The sequence below is a fragment of the Pleurodeles waltl genome, chromosome 6, assembly GCF_031143425.1.
Source record: "Pleurodeles waltl isolate 20211129_DDA chromosome 6, aPleWal1.hap1.20221129, whole genome shotgun sequence".
In the NCBI taxonomy this organism is placed as follows: Eukaryota; Metazoa; Chordata; class Amphibia; order Caudata; family Salamandridae; genus Pleurodeles; species Pleurodeles waltl.
Window position 1 is genome coordinate 212,316,092 of NC_090445.1, and position 17,256 is coordinate 212,333,347.

General features: G+C 41.8%; 1 protein-coding gene across 1 annotated transcript in view; it reads left to right on the top strand.

Moving 5' to 3' along the window:
- The first annotated feature begins 1,648 nt into the window (after positions 1-1,648).
- Positions 1,649-17,256, top strand: part of TMUB2 (transmembrane and ubiquitin like domain containing 2) — a 79,452-nt gene continuing 63,844 nt past the window's right edge. The window contains exon 1 of the mRNA XM_069237865.1: positions 1,649-1,791. The gene's annotated coding sequence lies outside the window, so the exon portion shown is untranslated. The remainder of the gene's footprint in view (positions 1,792-17,256) is intronic.

A 17,256-nucleotide genomic window follows, 5' to 3' on the forward strand; every position in this document is an offset into this window, starting at 1 on the left:
AAAAAATGTTTTGAAAACTAATGCTTGCAAAGCATTATGGGATGAATTTCCCGAGTGCAGTGAATATTGTAGTATTGGCTTTCCCGCTGTGCTGAGAGAGTCGCTTTCACTTTGAGGATTTCTGTTTTAGTAAAACATTCACCAATTTCTAGTGTTTTAAGGGGAAAGCCACAAGAAATGACTCTGATTAGGTAACTGTGCAGAATATGACCAGTGCTCTAATACCGCTGATCAAGTTCGCGCTGTTGTGCCTGTTTGTGCTGTGAGCGCCATGGCTGTCATGCAGCACAAAAAGAAATAGTTCTCTCACACTGAAATATATCGGCAATGGTGCAATAATCCATTAAAGAGGGACAGTATGCAAGGCGTGACAAAAACAGCCTGAAGGTGGGACAAACGTAAAGCAATTACCAATGACATCGAGTGATTTTTGAAAGGCAAGCCCATGAACGAGTTAAAGTGATGGGCTTGAGGTGGGTGTGGTGAAAAGCCCACAATACTTACAACAGGTCAAAGGCCTTGTGCGCTCGACCGTGGAACTGGGAAACTTGGCGGGGCTGAAGACCACAAGACCCAGAATTAAAAGAAAAAACCTGGATTGGAGCAGCACCTCACGCATGGACCTGAAAAACTTGTTAGAGCTGCATTAGTAATGGGGTGAGGAAGTGGTGTTACTGCTGGAGCTGCAGAGGTTCCAGCATCAGCTCAACACGCTGTGATCAAGGGCAAATTACTTAACCTCCTCCTGCCAAAAAACATGAACATGGCTTTGTGCAATATAACTAGTGCTCATGAAAGGCACTCCAGTCAGGTCGAGTTCGCACTACATAAAACTGCAAAAAACTGGATGTAAAAGTAATGAATGGTGTTTCGAAGATTGGGCCTCTAACCAATCTGCTGCTTTCCTTAACGAAGTTTAGAGTCGGACATCACTTTATCTTCCTGTGCCTAAAAAATGAATGGGACCTTGTGTAATGTTACTGGTGCTCATGTAAAGCACTCCAACACGTAAGGGTCGACTTCGTATATATATATATATATATATATATATATATATATATATATATATATATATATATATATATATATATATATATATATATATTTTTTTTTTTTTTTTTTTTTTTTTTTACTTGAAAGCCTAACTCCTGGCTAACGGTATACTGTAAATATCAGTTATTTCAGCGTCTATAATTCATGTAAGTTTACGACCCTCCTAACAATCCGGAAGTGACCCTTTCGAATTCCCTGCTGGTAAACTGAACATGCACTAACAAATCAGACGGCCATCTTGTAATGGAATATTTTTCGATTCGACCAAGAAATTGATGCACAAGAAAACTAAAATATCTGTAAGCATGCTTACTTGCCTTAAATATAAAATGATTGTATACAATTATGTACCGATGATACAACCCGTAGTATGCAAAGTGCATTTATAATAAAATAATGCAATTTTGTAACAGCTTTATGGTGATTATAGTATTCACGCATATTGTCTGTCATATTATTCAGATTGCTTTTTCTATATATCAGTAATCCAGGACACCAACTAGATTTGCGTATGTTATTAATCTTTGCTCGTCCTCCTCCTCTGCCGCAGCCCTTCGAGGGGCGCTCTGTGTAGATGTCACCAGCGGCAACGGCTGTCCCAAATGACGTGTCGCGGAAGCTCCTCCTTTTCTCGATGACGTCTGACTGCGCTGTGTTGCTGTTGAATGTCCGGGCTGTTCCGAGAAGGATAGCCATGGAGGGACCAGAGGGGGCTGTAGCTTGAAGCTGGGACCGAAGGTAAGGACGAGTTTCCAAGCTTGTTCCTGAGAGTGTAGAGGCCGAGCCATCTATGGGCTAAAAGCCTCGTGATAGAGAACACAAGTTACCATGGGGATTTTTGCCAGCAAAAAGTGCCCTCCACTGATTCGCACGTTACAGCTGCGATGCTCCATGACAGTTCCTGATATAATTCCAGACTCTGCTCCTGGTTTATTTCCAGGGACATTCATTTGCTACCCAATACCCATAAGTAATTCTCCGGGGTTACCATCATTCCTTCTTGCTGATTAAACCCTATATGCTACCCTATGCTGTGTATCTCACGATCTGCCCCCAGAGGGCGTTTTAGAGCCCCAGGTGTGTTATTCGAGGCTATCGCCCTGTCTCCTGTCGTGATTTAACATCAGTGGATATCATACTGCCCACTGTCCCCTTATTCAACCCCATATGCCTTCACCCTGCTCTTCCAGCTCCCCGTTCATCCCAAGACACTGTCCTATCATTTTTCACCCTCTTCTGCTTTACGTTTGAACTTGATTAAGTTCTGATGGGAGTCAGTTCAAGTGCATTGTAATGATGTATGTGCATGTGATGAGCGAACAGCTAATCCCACGGTTATCAAAGAAACAGTATCTTTTTGCTAACATTCCTAACTGCCAAGCCGTGTGCCCACACTTTTCCAGCCTATACGGGAGATGGCTTTACGAACTTCGTTTAGGGACTGCTTTCAGTGGGCCAGCTCCTTCTTGACCCCATATCCGGTAAATGCCTCCGTTTACCTTGGAATACTGCTCTCTAACTCATACTCTGCCATTGTAGTGCACGGCCCGCGCCACAGGCAGTCACAAGGTGGCTGCTGTCCTTCAGGGCAGTAAGAGGTGTGACAGCAGCAGGAGCTCTGTAAGAGTGGGTCCGAGGTGTATGTAAAACAAAGTGATTTATTGTTGCTTTGATGCGTGTGCTTGTGCACGTGCATGAAAAAGTGTGCCTGGTGTGGTGTTCCTCGGGTTTGGCAGTATTCCTCCTTAGTTAGCACCTGATTCGTGCCGTGTGGGCCATCTGACATCTAACTTGCACACAGAGGCTACTGCTTACATTATGGGGCCCCGCTTGTGGCATAATGGTGAATATTCTTGGTGCCTTTCTTGGCATGATTTGTGGCCTCGTAGTAGGACAGTCTTTTTTGGCATATCTTTTAACATTTGTGGCATAAGGGGGTCCTGGCCCTGACATAATGATGCGTCATTATTGCTTAATGTGGAATTTGTGGTGCTGTTCCTGGCTTGGTATATTGGTGATGATTGTAAGCCATAATATGGGTTACCATTGCATGATGGCCCACACACCCTGAAATGCGGAATTTGTTTGATATATTTTCGGCATCCGTAGAATTACGGAACCCACCATTGGTGTAATGTTGGCCATTTGTGTTTTGTAAAGATGTAAGCTAGGCCAAATGCATTGCATTTTGAATGGCACATGTAAAATAAGACCCTGTGTACCCGTCTGTGCCAGGGTATGGAGGGGTAAAGAGTCACTTTGCCTTTTTGCCCAAGACCAAGTTCCATCGTGTATTTCACATCTCCTTCAGTTTTAGTTTATTTTACTCCATAGATAAACTGACAACCCACTACTATGCATGCAGCTCTATCTAGGACAGGCAAACTGCCTTCTATGCTAGGTGAAATCTCACAGTTAAAATAATATATTTAATGATATTACACTTTGTTAGTGCTGGAGTAGGGATCGCGGTTTAAATACCGGTATACGAGGTAAGGCTACCCAACTTACCATGGAGAAAATCCCTGATTTCTGGGTCGTATGGATCTATAAAGTTAGATGATTTAACCAGGAGCTGTACATAAGTTAATTTATTTTCACTCTTTCAATTTCTTTTCATTCAATAATGAGTTGATGTGAGTTTTAAAGCTTTATTAATCAAATCTTTTTGTAGCTCATTTTTAGTGAGTATTAAAATTCATCAATATCAGTCATCAGTTCAGTCAGTGATCAGAAATAAGCAATCAGTAAATTATGTCTGTTCTAAGAATGAGGGTGGTAAGGGAAAAGGTGTCAGAACCCGTAAAGAGTTCCAGTTGGAGTGATCAAAGCATAAAGCTTCAGTGTTAAATCGGAATTGGTCAAAGCAGAACTTTCCGCAAATAGAGGTTCAAGAAACTCAGTAGAGTCTCAACATGAGTAGCATAGATTCAGGCTGGGGAAAATGGCAAGTGCAATGAGTCTAGTGAGGTAACCTGCCCTAGGAACACACATTATTATAGACAGTATAATCTCATCTTTTTTCAGCTTCTGGTGTGTTCATGGGAACAGAGGTACTCCTGCTTTTTTTGACCAAGAATACAACAGTCCACCGACATCAATGTTGAATTAAACATTTTTATCAACTGCATTGTATAAGCATACAAGCTTTCTCACCATTCATTTGCATTTAGGAAATTGCATTTTAAAGTATACCATTCTACATTACCTCACTAAAGGACAGATAGTTCATTAATTAATCTGCCGTGTTATTTGTGTAATTGCTGGAATAAAACAACACCATTTTAATTCAGTTGTGTATTATGAAAAATATATCCAGGGGAAAATCAGAAAAAATAACATTTCACATTCATGAGCCAGGTCAGTGTGTCAGAATATGCTGCTTCAGCTCTTTAGGTCTAAAGCATGTAACTATGACTGCCTATTACATTTTGCAATTTTAAATGCATTTTTTTTCTGAGGCATGCATGTTAATTCAGTACGTTAATGTCTTAATTTTTCCAAATTAATATGTTTGCAATTTTGAAATGTGATAACAAAATAATAATAATAGTCTTCCGGCACACCGGCAGGAGACTGGTTAAAGGAGAAAATGTCAATAAGTGAGAATTTTTCTTAGCAAACCATTTTCCTGCTTTAATCTTTTGAGACTTTTTAATGCGTGATACCCAACTGGGTTAAAAAAAATAGAAATCACATAATGTGAAATTTCCCAATTTTCACATATCGTAAAATTCAGGAATTTTACTGATGTAATTAGATTTTTGCCCAGCCATATAATCTATGAAGGGAACAGAAACGACCAGGCATATGGTTAGTGGTTTATGCATAATCAGTGTTTAAAAAAACAAAAACAGAGAAACACTGATATCTTGAATCTTTCCATGATTATCATATAGGACAGCTTGAAAAAACTAGTTAACAGAGATAGTTTGGGGGAAGGTGGCAGAGGATGCTTAGTCTTGCTGGAAGTCTCTGTCCTACACCATCAGCAATTTTCATCTGATTTTCATACAAAGAGCTGGAGAGACAGATTGCAGTACTCTAGACTGGCTTCATTTATTTTATTCCAGCATCTCACTGTGTTTCTCTTTCCCCACTCCGTTCCAGTACATGTTAGTTATGAGTTGCCTTTGGTATTTAATACATAAATACAACCCCTGACAGAGTTAATCCATTCATTCAGCATTGAATGTATTAACTGTGTTCCTGATACATAGATTATTCTGCTACTAAATATGCCTGACTCCGCATCTAACAGCTGCTCAGATAATGGTAACTGTGTGATTGCACTGGATAGATGTATGACCCATAGTATTTAAAATTCAATCCACTTAAAACAGATTCTGCTAGTAGGAGAATCTAATGTGCCCCACATCCAGCGATATTCCCAAATTATGGGGTAATATTAAACACTGTTGTGACACTGGTGCCCTATAAAGTGTTGACATTACAAAATGTACCTTGCTTATCCCAAACACTCCCTAATAGTCATTTGATGGTGCTTAAGTAAGACTATGCTGACTCTCTATATTGGTATATAAAATGCCCCTAGAGTTCAGATCCCCGCTTAATGAAACAATCATATTGTCTCAGTGTTCTAAGCACATGGAAACCATGGCTTAGTGTGTAGAGCCGACAGTACAGTAAATGAAAAGGGCGGCCTTTATTTGGACGGTAAACTGGTTCTTCATAGGCCCCAGTGAACACTTTGTTGAGTGCCAGTTTTGTTGCTGTTCCTTGTATCTCTGCTGCACCGCTATGTGTGGCTGCTTCTTTATGTTATAGCTGTCCTGACTGGGAACAGCTTCCTTGCAGTTTCTGATCATTTGCATTTCCATACAAATCTGAAGATCTGGCCCTGCAATCAACCCAACAGCCACTCACAAATGGTGTGGAGACCACTTTGTGGTGAATGAACCCTTTCATAAACCTATTTCTAAACATGAGTATCATGTAGGCGCACTCAATGACACAAAGTTCAGGATTTGTTTTGCTGGCAATTTGTGCACCCAGAGTTAGAGGACAAAAAGCATCCTGTTATCCCACTTCCTGTGAGAAAATGGAAACTCACCCTTTTATTTTGCATTTGCACCTGTCAAAATTCTATGTTGCAACACGCCTGTATTGGACATAGATGACCCATTTAATTCAAGGCAATGCTACAACTGACATTCCTTGAAAAGCGCAATGATTTCTGGAGGGCAATTGCATACTGTCCGAATTGCACATGGGTTTTACCCCACTAGAGAGACAGAGGCCGTCGGCATTGTATGATCTTTATGTTCTGGCAGAGGTGGGTGCTCCAGGAAGCCTTTGAAGCTATGGATCACCCCATTCAGTCAGGAGTGGCGTCATGTGGAGAAGTACAAGTCATAGCACTCTACCCCTACACGATCCCCTCGAATACAGATAAGTGATGAGGTATCAGGTCCATCAAGATCCAACTGTTTTTCAACATATATTTGAGACTCCAAATTGACATTGTAAGGAGCAGTGGTTTAGAATTCTATGCATATTCTGATGCTGCCCACTTGACAAGAAGGAGACTGATCTTGTTTAAGGTGAACAAAGCCGCCATAGTCTCTTGAATGAGTCAAAACGTGCCGACATTGAATCTGTCTAAAACAGTGGTGTTGCAGGTTGTGTGAATTTTTGCCAGAGCAATAGCAACTTGTCTCACACTTGTAATGCATGTATGCTCTCTTGGTATCCTAATGGTTCCTGAGTTATTGCTATGTCCACACAAGTGGAATTTCTTCCTTTTTTTTTTTTTTTTTTGCGTTTTTTGCGTTTCAGACAGATCCCAAGACTTCTGCCCTATTTGCATTCTCTTATCAATTCACAATTGTAAGCCTATTTGTGGCTTTGTCTCTAGTATAGAACAGCAGTATCTCTTTGTGTCTGCCCAAAAACAACTTTTCATGCCTTCAAAAAGGGCAAAAGCTGGTAGCCAGTATGCTGCTGCAAGTCACTAAATACAATAACATTTCCATGAGCACTTTATACTTTGCAATGGCTTTCCAGGGGGCAATATTGTATTCACACCAGCTTGCAATACCCACAGAGCATGTTTAATTTGTTTTTAAAAAACGGACTGTGGGTACCATTGAGGACTCTACCATCTGGCCCACAATGCCAGTTAGTGGTGCTGTGTTTTAAGTGTTCTGGATAGGGAGCAAGAGCTTTTTGGTGTTGGTGATGCAAAGCTAAAAAAATGTCTTGCTCGAAAATTGCAAGTTGGGGAACATCCTATGATTTAGAATGGTTCTAAAACTACACATCTTGGTATGAGCTTACTGTTGTTCGGTTACATCACTGGTTTTAGTTCTTCTGAGCACCTTCCGGCAAATAAACGCTTCAACTACACCCAAAACCACATACTCAACACTACTATTCACATTCTACACCTTCTGCACCATGTGTTGTTTACAAATATACCTCAACCTAGTGAGTATTGACAGAACTTATTTTGATTCATCTACCAGTACTTTGTTACCTACTGCCTGCACTGTATAACCCCACTCCGATATTGCACCTAAACTGCATACACACTACATTCACTGTATCTTTAAAAGTTACAAACTGTAATAACCCCAAGTGCTTGGTTTCTACATTTTCTAGTTGTCTACATTCCAGTAGCGTTTTAAAAGAAACCTGACATTTAAAAAGGCTTGCTGGGTTCTCCTTGAAATTTATGATCTAATTTAGCCTTACCTCCAACTACTGAGGGTTATACCGGCCTATAGCGAGAGAGGGGGTCTTTTGACAACTGGTATAGCCTGAGGCAGAAGGTCCTTAAGGCTGTTAGAACATTCCACCCACTAAGAGTAGAATGTTCTAAATTAAAAAAAGGAGAAACATAAAGACAAACATTGGAATGTTGGAGCAGAAGGCTTATATCAGCCATTATAAGCCTGGAGCTACTCCTTTTGTCTTCAATGGAGCTCTCAAAATTCAAATGTTCTAATGACCATTCCAATGTGACCTATAAAGACACATACATAAATTGCTACTTACAATCAAGACTTTCTTCAATTTCAGCTATACCAGGTCTTTCTGTCCTTTATGAATGAGGAATACATGCAAGGCAGTGTTGGACCCATTGCCAAACTCTCAATGCCTCTGACAAACTGCTAACCTTGGTGGGCACAACATATGTGATGGCTTTTCTGAGCCTACCCTTTGCTGGAAAGATGTGTTCTTATTTTTGCGTGAGGTTGTTAGCCAAGACCTTTTGATCTCCCTAAAATGATATGTATAATATAATTAAAAAGGCTTTCAGGCAGCTCTCTCATCATCCATTGGTATTTTATTGTGCCATTCACATTTTCTTCCACCCATCACAGCATACAGCATGGTACCTTCCACTTCAGATGGCTTCATTCTGAGACCAGGCATTCTGCCCATTTACAAGGAGCACATCCACCCACAAAGTTGTTTCCTTAAGTGTGAATTACTGCTATGAGAACGTGTGCCTTTTGAGACCAAATTGTTTTTGCTTGTGGACAGTTGTATTGCCTGGTAGCTTCCCCAGCAATATAGTTTAGCAAAAATCATGATTCAGCAACACAAGCATTGACAAGTTAAAAGCCTGACATCCAACACCAGACATGGACTTGCTAGTGCTTGTTTAACCGTCTATAAGGAATATTTGTCAAGAACTTGCAGTCATGAAATGAGGGGCCTTTCAGGTATATTCTTCTCATTACCCCACATATTCCTGACAGTGGAGAAATGTAGGTTATTTTCATGTGCCAGTATCCATAGAAACAATCTTGTCCCAGAATGCAAAGTGCTGGATACATACTTTGAATGTTCACATTACAGTAAAGGGCAGCACGCAGAATATGTAGTTTTAGTGTACACATGACAGTCAGGGGTCGTACATGTCACAGCATCTAAACACCAGATCTGGCTTTTGTGACCCTCATGAGATGGGGCTTGTTGGAAACCATGTGTTTATCCTTTTCTACTTTTGAGCAGAACTTGCAGAATATTATGGTGTCTCAAGAAGTTAGGCTTGTACTAGTTTAGTCCAGCAGTATAGGCCAGAGCTAAGAAGGCAGGTCTTAAGGTCACAGCAGGGTTGTCATAAGTAACACTTTCAAAAGACTGTCAAGATTGATAGCCTTGAGGTGCCCTTCTCTCAGATACAGGACAAGGGCATACTGCTAGTACTGGAGGCGAACACGTGTGCATGAGGTGCCTGAAATGGGTGGTACTTAGGTGGGCAACTTTATATTATCACTTTGCAGGATATGTTGCACACCTTGAGACGCTTGCCATTAATGCAGATATCAGAAGATATTTGCTGGGAAGCAGGGGAACTATGAGTTGTGCATTGCATTTTTATTGGTTCTGTATCCCTCCTCCACTAAATCAGGCCATCTTAAAACATGTAACTCGCAGGCTATTGAGCTTGTTCAGTATGATTACTGTTTTTTGATTTCCAGTTCCCTCACCACTTCCCACAGTAAGCAATGAGTGTTCGCCTTTGCCTGTTTTGAGAGACCAATTTACTAAATAGACTATTGTTATCCAAATGGAATGAAATAGTCTTCGGCCTTGAATGCCAATGATAAATATCATTATCCACCCTGGGTAATGCTCAGTAACCAGATACAGCTACAGGACCCAAAGAAAAAGTCTTGCAATCTTCTCATGCCACCTTCTTTTTATATGGAAATATTCAGGGGAGCTTACAAACGGCTCAATGCAGGATCCTTAACAAGGTGGGCAGACAACAGAAACAGAAGTGGTGCAGTGGGATAACGTTTTAGCCATGGAACAGTTAAAATTATATCTATGAAATCTGGAGATAATTTTCATGTTTCCATTCTGGTAACAAATACCCAATGATTGTAATTTCAAGGGCACAAATTAATAATATTGTTTTGAATTGCTGCTGAATTTCAGTTACAGTACATGAGGATGAGTTTTTGAGACTTTGAAATTTTACGTATCTTATGAATATAGTATTTGTTCATTGTACCGGTAAGCTGATAAGTCTATGAACCATATGTGCACTATAGAAAGGGATCGAAATGGTGCTGCATGTATGCGAGCAAGTCCAAGTAATTCAGCCGAAACGTGGCATGGTGGAGGGTGTGTAATCAATATATAATTATGGAGAGAATTGCCATAGTCTGCTAGTAAGTTATAGTTAGGACCCAGTTTCTATAGAAGAAACATTTTTCTTTACTTGGCGCTGGTTAACAAATCTTCACTAACTTTTCCCCAAAAAATTGCTAGCCATGTCAGCTGCTGTCTGGAAAGTTTCAGGGTGATCTGTCAAGCAGGGGCCGAGAAAAAGGGGGGGGGGGTCAAAAAAGTTGCCCAAAACGCTTTTTCTCCACTCATTTTTCCTTAGGGATTTTGAACAGTGATAATGCTGAAACTACTGGACAGAATTACACCAAGTTTGCCTGAAAGATAGATCCTGGTCCGGAAAGTAACCTTTTTGTGATTTGGTGTGCATCTGTTCAGTGGGTTTCTTGTAATTAACTCGAAAACAAATGTGTATATGTAGGGACGTAGATCCTCCTTGGATTCGGAGGAAAGGCCCTGATTGGCTGGCCTCACTCAACCTGTTAGAATAGTTGCGGCTGCCATTTTGTTTCTCACGTTGCCTGGGGGCATGGGGAAAAAACAGTGTAAAAACATATAAGAGGTCAGGATACAGGTATGCTGACCCTATGGGACAATAGAGGGCTCTCTAAGGGACCCCTCATTGGCAAAAAAAATCCCTTTTTTCAGCTGATAATCCTCGGGAAAAGCAAGGCCCTGATTGACTTGTCACAACCTGACACAAATATTAACGTGCATTAAACAACCATAGAAATTCACTGAAAAAAAACAAAGGTTACAGGGACGTTCTAGTTAGGTTCTGAATTTACTCATACAAAAGCATAGAACTTCATTACTATAACTCGCGCTCTATGGTAACCATAACTCGCTCCCTTGCCATGCACTGCCAACTACCCCATATTACCCAATATTATTGAAGGAAAAAACTGTGCTTGGCGGGAGTGTGAGTTATAGTTACCTTAGGGCGCAAGTTATAGTTACATGAAAGAACATTAAGTATAACTGCTGAATGTGTATGCATTTGTAGCAGTAGATTCAGAACCTAACTATAACGTCCCTGTGACCTTTGTTTTTTTCAGTGTGTGTGTATGTATGTATGTGTGTATGTGTGTGTGTGTGACCCACCATTTCTACGTGATCTCACCTTAGCTACACCCCCCCCCCCCTATTTCTACATGATCTCACCTTAGCACCAATATCTATGTCAGTACCTTTTTTGTCCTGGTTTGAGGATTCTGTCACAGGCTGTAGTGTGGTAATTGTGAGCTGGTGTAAGCCGCAGGCAGAGTGAAAGTATTTGGTGTGTTGTTAACAATTAGATATATTAGAGGAATGCAGCCTGAGGTCTCACCAAGATCCGTACTTGCTGATTGTGGTATTTGGTTTGCGCCCTACCTAGCAGGTTTGCCTGTAAGTTTACTGTAAGTATCTGTTTGGTTATGTGGCTGTTTTCAGTTTAGACATGTACTCTTGTATCATGGTGAGTGTTGATGATATTTTTTGTAGGCTGCTGTGGGTGTACTGATTTTCGCCTGAGGGATATGCCTCTGCATTATTAGGATCTTTGTGAGGTGGTCTTATGTTGTGTTGCAAGGTCACATGTATTACTTAGAGGAAAGTGGTGTTGGGATCAGGATGAAGCCCAACTATATGGCATGTCTGCACTCTGTTTGGACAACGTTCTGTCTAGTTATGTGTTCTGTAGTAGGCTGTACTAGCGTGAGGTGCTCTTGTGCCCCTCTGACAGCCATTTATGGCATATCTTCTCTATCTTGCGAGCGAGATTGTGTGAGACGCCCTTGTTCTGAGGCTGACACTGTTTTTTTTTGTATGTGATCCATAGGGTTCTGTTGCCCAGGCTGTTATTTTCTCTGTTAGTGAAGTTGAGAAAACGTTTGCAGAATTATAAATCCCACACTATTTACCATTTACCATTTATTGGTTTTCCTAAAGTGTGTTTAACATTTGAAAAGTGGCCGAAGTCCTCAAAGGATTTGACTCTTTATCATAGAAAGCATAGAAAATAAATACATTGGGAGTTAAAATACATAACCTAAGAGTTGGAGAGAAGCTGATTAAATGGAACAGCTTATTTCGCTAGCAAGTGTTCCAGTTCTCGAACACGTCGTTCTCAAAGTGAACAAGGGGTTCGAGAACTGCAACGTTATGCATTCAACTTCCACGTTCTGCCTCTGGCCCGGTACACTTTATTATTGGGAAGCGTGGCTGTGTTGGCCACGGTTATGTGGAAGAGGTTACTTATATGGTTCATTCGTCGAACAACGATAAGGAGATGTGGTTTAACGGTCAGAGCTAAGAACTTTGCAACTGGGGAATCAGGTTCGAGTCTTGGCACCGCTCAGCATTCTGTGATTCTGGGCAAATCACCTAATCGCTCCTTGCCAGGAAAAAAAATGAATGTGCTCTTGTATAATGTGACTAGTACACAAAGCTCTATAATACTTCTGGTCGGGTTCGCGCTATATAAATATATGAAACTTAAAAAATAAAATACAAAGAAAGGAACCGGAGTTGCGTTGTTTCCACGCTGTCATCATTACGCCCACGTATTACGTTACTGATAAGAAATTTACACTCGGCTTGACCAGCTCCGAACCGGTTAGCCAATTCCCCAGCGGGTGCCGGCTTTGTAGTGCGAGCCCTTGGTATAGGTTGCGCGATCGCTGTTGACACATCACCAAAGGCCTGCCTGTTTTAAGTCATGGCCCGGTTGGCAGCGGTTCAGGCCACCCCTCCCAGCAACGAGCAGAAACTTCCGGAAGCTGAGGACGTTTCGTATTTCATTAAAGAATGTTCATACCTTACAGAGCTTGTGTAACAGGATTAATTTAGCGTGTTCCCGAATCAGTCCTCTGGCAACCTGGTCTGAAGTTTAGATCATTTTTGTGTGAGAGACGCGTTCACAGGTTGGCTTCTAAAGCAAGGCACGCAGGACTTCTCCACATGAAGAATTTGTATAAACTTGACGATTTTAAAATAGTGGATTTGCCATCTACATTATTAAAATTCATTATTTTTCCCTCCAGGGATGTCTGCTTTAAACACACTGACTACCTTGAGCGGCAGTCCAGCATCAACCTTTTATATGGGCTAATGTTTACCAGAAACTGGATCGAGACTCCTAGGCCGTCTCCTGTCCATCGTGCAGATGTGCAATCCCTTGTCTGTCTTGCCCTGCCCCTCTCGCGTTGTGTTGCTTTCCCTGTCCATTTCACATTGAGTCGCTTGCCCCACTTGTCCTTTGTTGTGTTGCTTGCCCCCTTCCTACGTTGCTGTTTGCCTGGTACCCTGTCTAGCTGCACATCACTTGTGTGACTTGCCCTATCCCCCCCTGCAGTGTCGTGTTGCTTGCCCTTTCTGCAAGAAAAGAAAATGCACTATGTCGTGGCCAGCTACATGAAACAAATAATTATATATATATATCTGCAGTCGCCACTAGGTAGTTATAGTTAGGACCATGTTTCCATAGAGAAAGCATTTTTGACTTGCCTATATCTTTGGCACCTTTTTGAATCTTCAAAAAATTTCCCCAAAAAAAGTGCCCTGGTGATTCTTGTTACGTACGGAACTTTCTGAGGCGATCTGTCAAGCGGGGGCCGAAAAAGGGGTAGGTCAAAAAATTTGCGTTTCCCATGTTAATTCCCATAGGATTTTTGAACACCAAATTTGGCAGAAATCTAGCTTTCGGAACGCAGATTGTGCTTTCGCCTATTCGGTGTAAATCCGTTCAGTAGTTTTTGAGAAATTAAAGGCAAAATAAATTTGTATATCTCTGCCCATGAAGTTTTTGCAACGATCGCGGTGTAATTACGAATGCACGCAAGAACAGAAATGCTGTGATTGGCTGTCCGCAACCGAACTAGAAAGCCGCGGCCGCCATTTTAGGGAATGGATGCAGTCCCCAAGGCTGGTAATTGTCATGAAAAGTGGCATTAGAGGGTCAGGGTGGAGTTATCCTGACACCTGGGGTGTCATGTAGGAGTCTTTGTAGGTCATATTATTTACCTTACAATGTTTTTTTTTTTTGTGTGTTTTGAGTTTTTCTTCACAAAAAGCAGTATTCGTGAATACGTCGTGGTGCTCAGTGCAGGACCCCAGTGTAACGTTGCAACATATTCACCAGTATCGGCCACAATAAAAAACGTTGAGAGAGTTAGTTATACACTAATTCATTTATGCACCTCGTCATAGACCCACCCAGACACTGATGCGCCTTCTCACAGATCCACTCACACCCTGATGCACCCATTTGCAGACCCACTCACAGCCTCACGTACACTTTCACAGACCCAGTCTCACACTCATGCACCCATTCATACATCCACTGACACCCTGACACAGCCATACTGAGACCCAATGACACCCTCATGCACCTGTTCAGTCCCAATCACTCCCTCATGCATCCATTCAGAGATCAACTCACACCCTCAAGCATCAATTCAGAGATCCACTCACACCCTGATGCACCCATTTGCAGATCCAGTCACACCCTTGTGCTCCCATTCACAGACCCAATCATACCATCATGCACCCATTCACAGATCCACTCACACCCTGACACACCCATTTGCAGCTCACTCACACTCTGATGCACCCATTCACAGACCCAGTCACTATCACGCATCCATTCACAGATACACTGACATGCTTATGCACCCCATTTGCAGACCCACTCACAGCCTGACACACCCATTCAGAGACCAGTCACACCCTCATGCACCCATTCATAGATCCACTCACAGCCTGACACACCCATTCACAGATCCAGTGACACCCTCAAGCACCCATTCATACATCCACTTACACCCTGATGGCCCTATTTGCAGACTCAGTCAGACCATCATGCACCCATTCATAGATCCTTTCCCACCTTGATGTACTCATTCACAGACCCAGTCACACTGACGCACCCATTCACAGACCCAGTCACACCCTCATGCACCCATTCATACATTTACTCACACCCTGATGCACCCATTCGCAGACCCAGTCATATCCTCATGCACACATTCACAGACCCAGTCACACCCTGATGCACCCATTCATAGATCCTCTCACAATCTTACGCACCTATTCGCAGACTTGGTCACACCCTCATGCACCCATTCTCAGATCTACTGACACTCTGATGCACCTATTCACAGATCCACTCATACCCTCACTCACCCATTTGGAGACCCAGTCACACCCTCACTCCCCCTTTTGGAGACCCAGCCACACACTCATGCACCCAATCACAGACCGTTACACCCTCATGCACCCATTCAAAGATTCTTTTACACCGTGACATACATATTGGCAGACCCAGTGACACCCTCATGCACCCATTCACAGACTCAGTTATATATTCATGCACCCATTCATAGAGCCTCTCACATCTTGATCCACCCATTAGTAGAGCCAGTCACACCCTCATGCACCCATTAACTGACCAAATCACAACGTCATGCACCCATTCACAGACCCAATCACACAGTCATGTACCCATTCACAGATCCACTCACACCTTGACGCACCCATTTGCAGATCACTCACACTCTGATGCACCCATTTGCAGATCCAGTCACTCTCACACATCCATTCACTGATCCACTGGCACTCTTATGCACCTATTCACAAACCCACTCACAGCCTTACACACCCATTCAGAGACCAGTCATACCCTCACGCACCCATTCATGGATGCGCTCCTAGCCTGACGCACCCATTCACAGATCCAGTGACACCCTCACACATCCATTCACAGATTCACTCGGACCCTCACGCACCCATTCGCAGTGCCAGTCACACCCTCATGTACCCATTCATAGATCCACTCGCACCCTGACACAGCCATTTGCAGACCCAGTCACAACATCATGCACCCATACCCCAGTGTACTCACACCCTCACTAACTCATTCATTTATAGATCCACTCACACTCTCATGCACCCATTTGCAGACCCAGTCATACCTTCATGCACCCATTCAGATGGTGATGTTGCTACTCACTGATGCATTCAGACCTTCACACACTCAGTTACTGACTCACTGAAAGACATAGCCATTTCCAGACTTATTTGGATATATTGTAACACAGACTATGAACGACTATATGACTGAAAGACTCATTAAAACGTGGATATATGATGTGACAGAAACTCGTACACGTGTTGAAAAGTTTGCCATTTATATTTGCTATGTGTTAGTGTTGACCCAATCTTATGCTTAATTTTGACAATTTCTGAAAGTATTGATTCTATCGGATAAGAGCGAAAGAAAAAAATATTTACCAACAAATTTACCATTCAGGTATGTGAATTACATTTAGTTGTTAGGAAAAATATATATTTAAAAGATATATTTTTAAGTGATGCTGTTAGAACAGAGTATGACATATATGGAAAAGTAATGAAACTAAGTTGATACATGAATTGTGTTAGTTCTTTTAAATATTTATTAATAGGAAACTAAGACAGTTTATCTGAAATGTACAGTAGCTGTGTGAGAAGTTGGTTTACAATGTGTTGTCATACAGACTGTATATTTGAAATGTGCTATTTTACTACATGCTGTAATTGCTAAAAAAAATGTATGACAAGTCTTAACTTTAACATTCATAAATAAGTCACCTGTGTCATATGCTGAAGGTATGTCATCATGTTTGATGGTGTAGTTCAAGCAGATCACACAGGTGACATATTTGCACTAAAACATGAATTTGAGACTTCACAAAGGGATTTTACAGACTACTTTCAGTGGACAGTGACAGAGTACAGACATGCTCTGGGTGAGGCCTACTAGTGCAGATCATGTCTGTAGTCTGTCACTGGCCACTGAAAGTGGTCTGTAAAATCCCTTTGTGAAGTGTCAGATTCACATATTAGTGCAAATAAGCCACATGTGCCATATGCTGAAGCTATACCATCCAGTATGCTGCAGTCTGGTTAAGTAATTAAGGAACATACCTTTCCGTTTTAGAGACGGTTCCACATTAAGTGAGCTAGTGAGAGACCATATATATAAGCCAATTGTAGACATGATGCATACCCCGTATACAATAAGATAGGCACTGAGATATGTAGGCTGGTACAGTCAGATGTTTTACCATG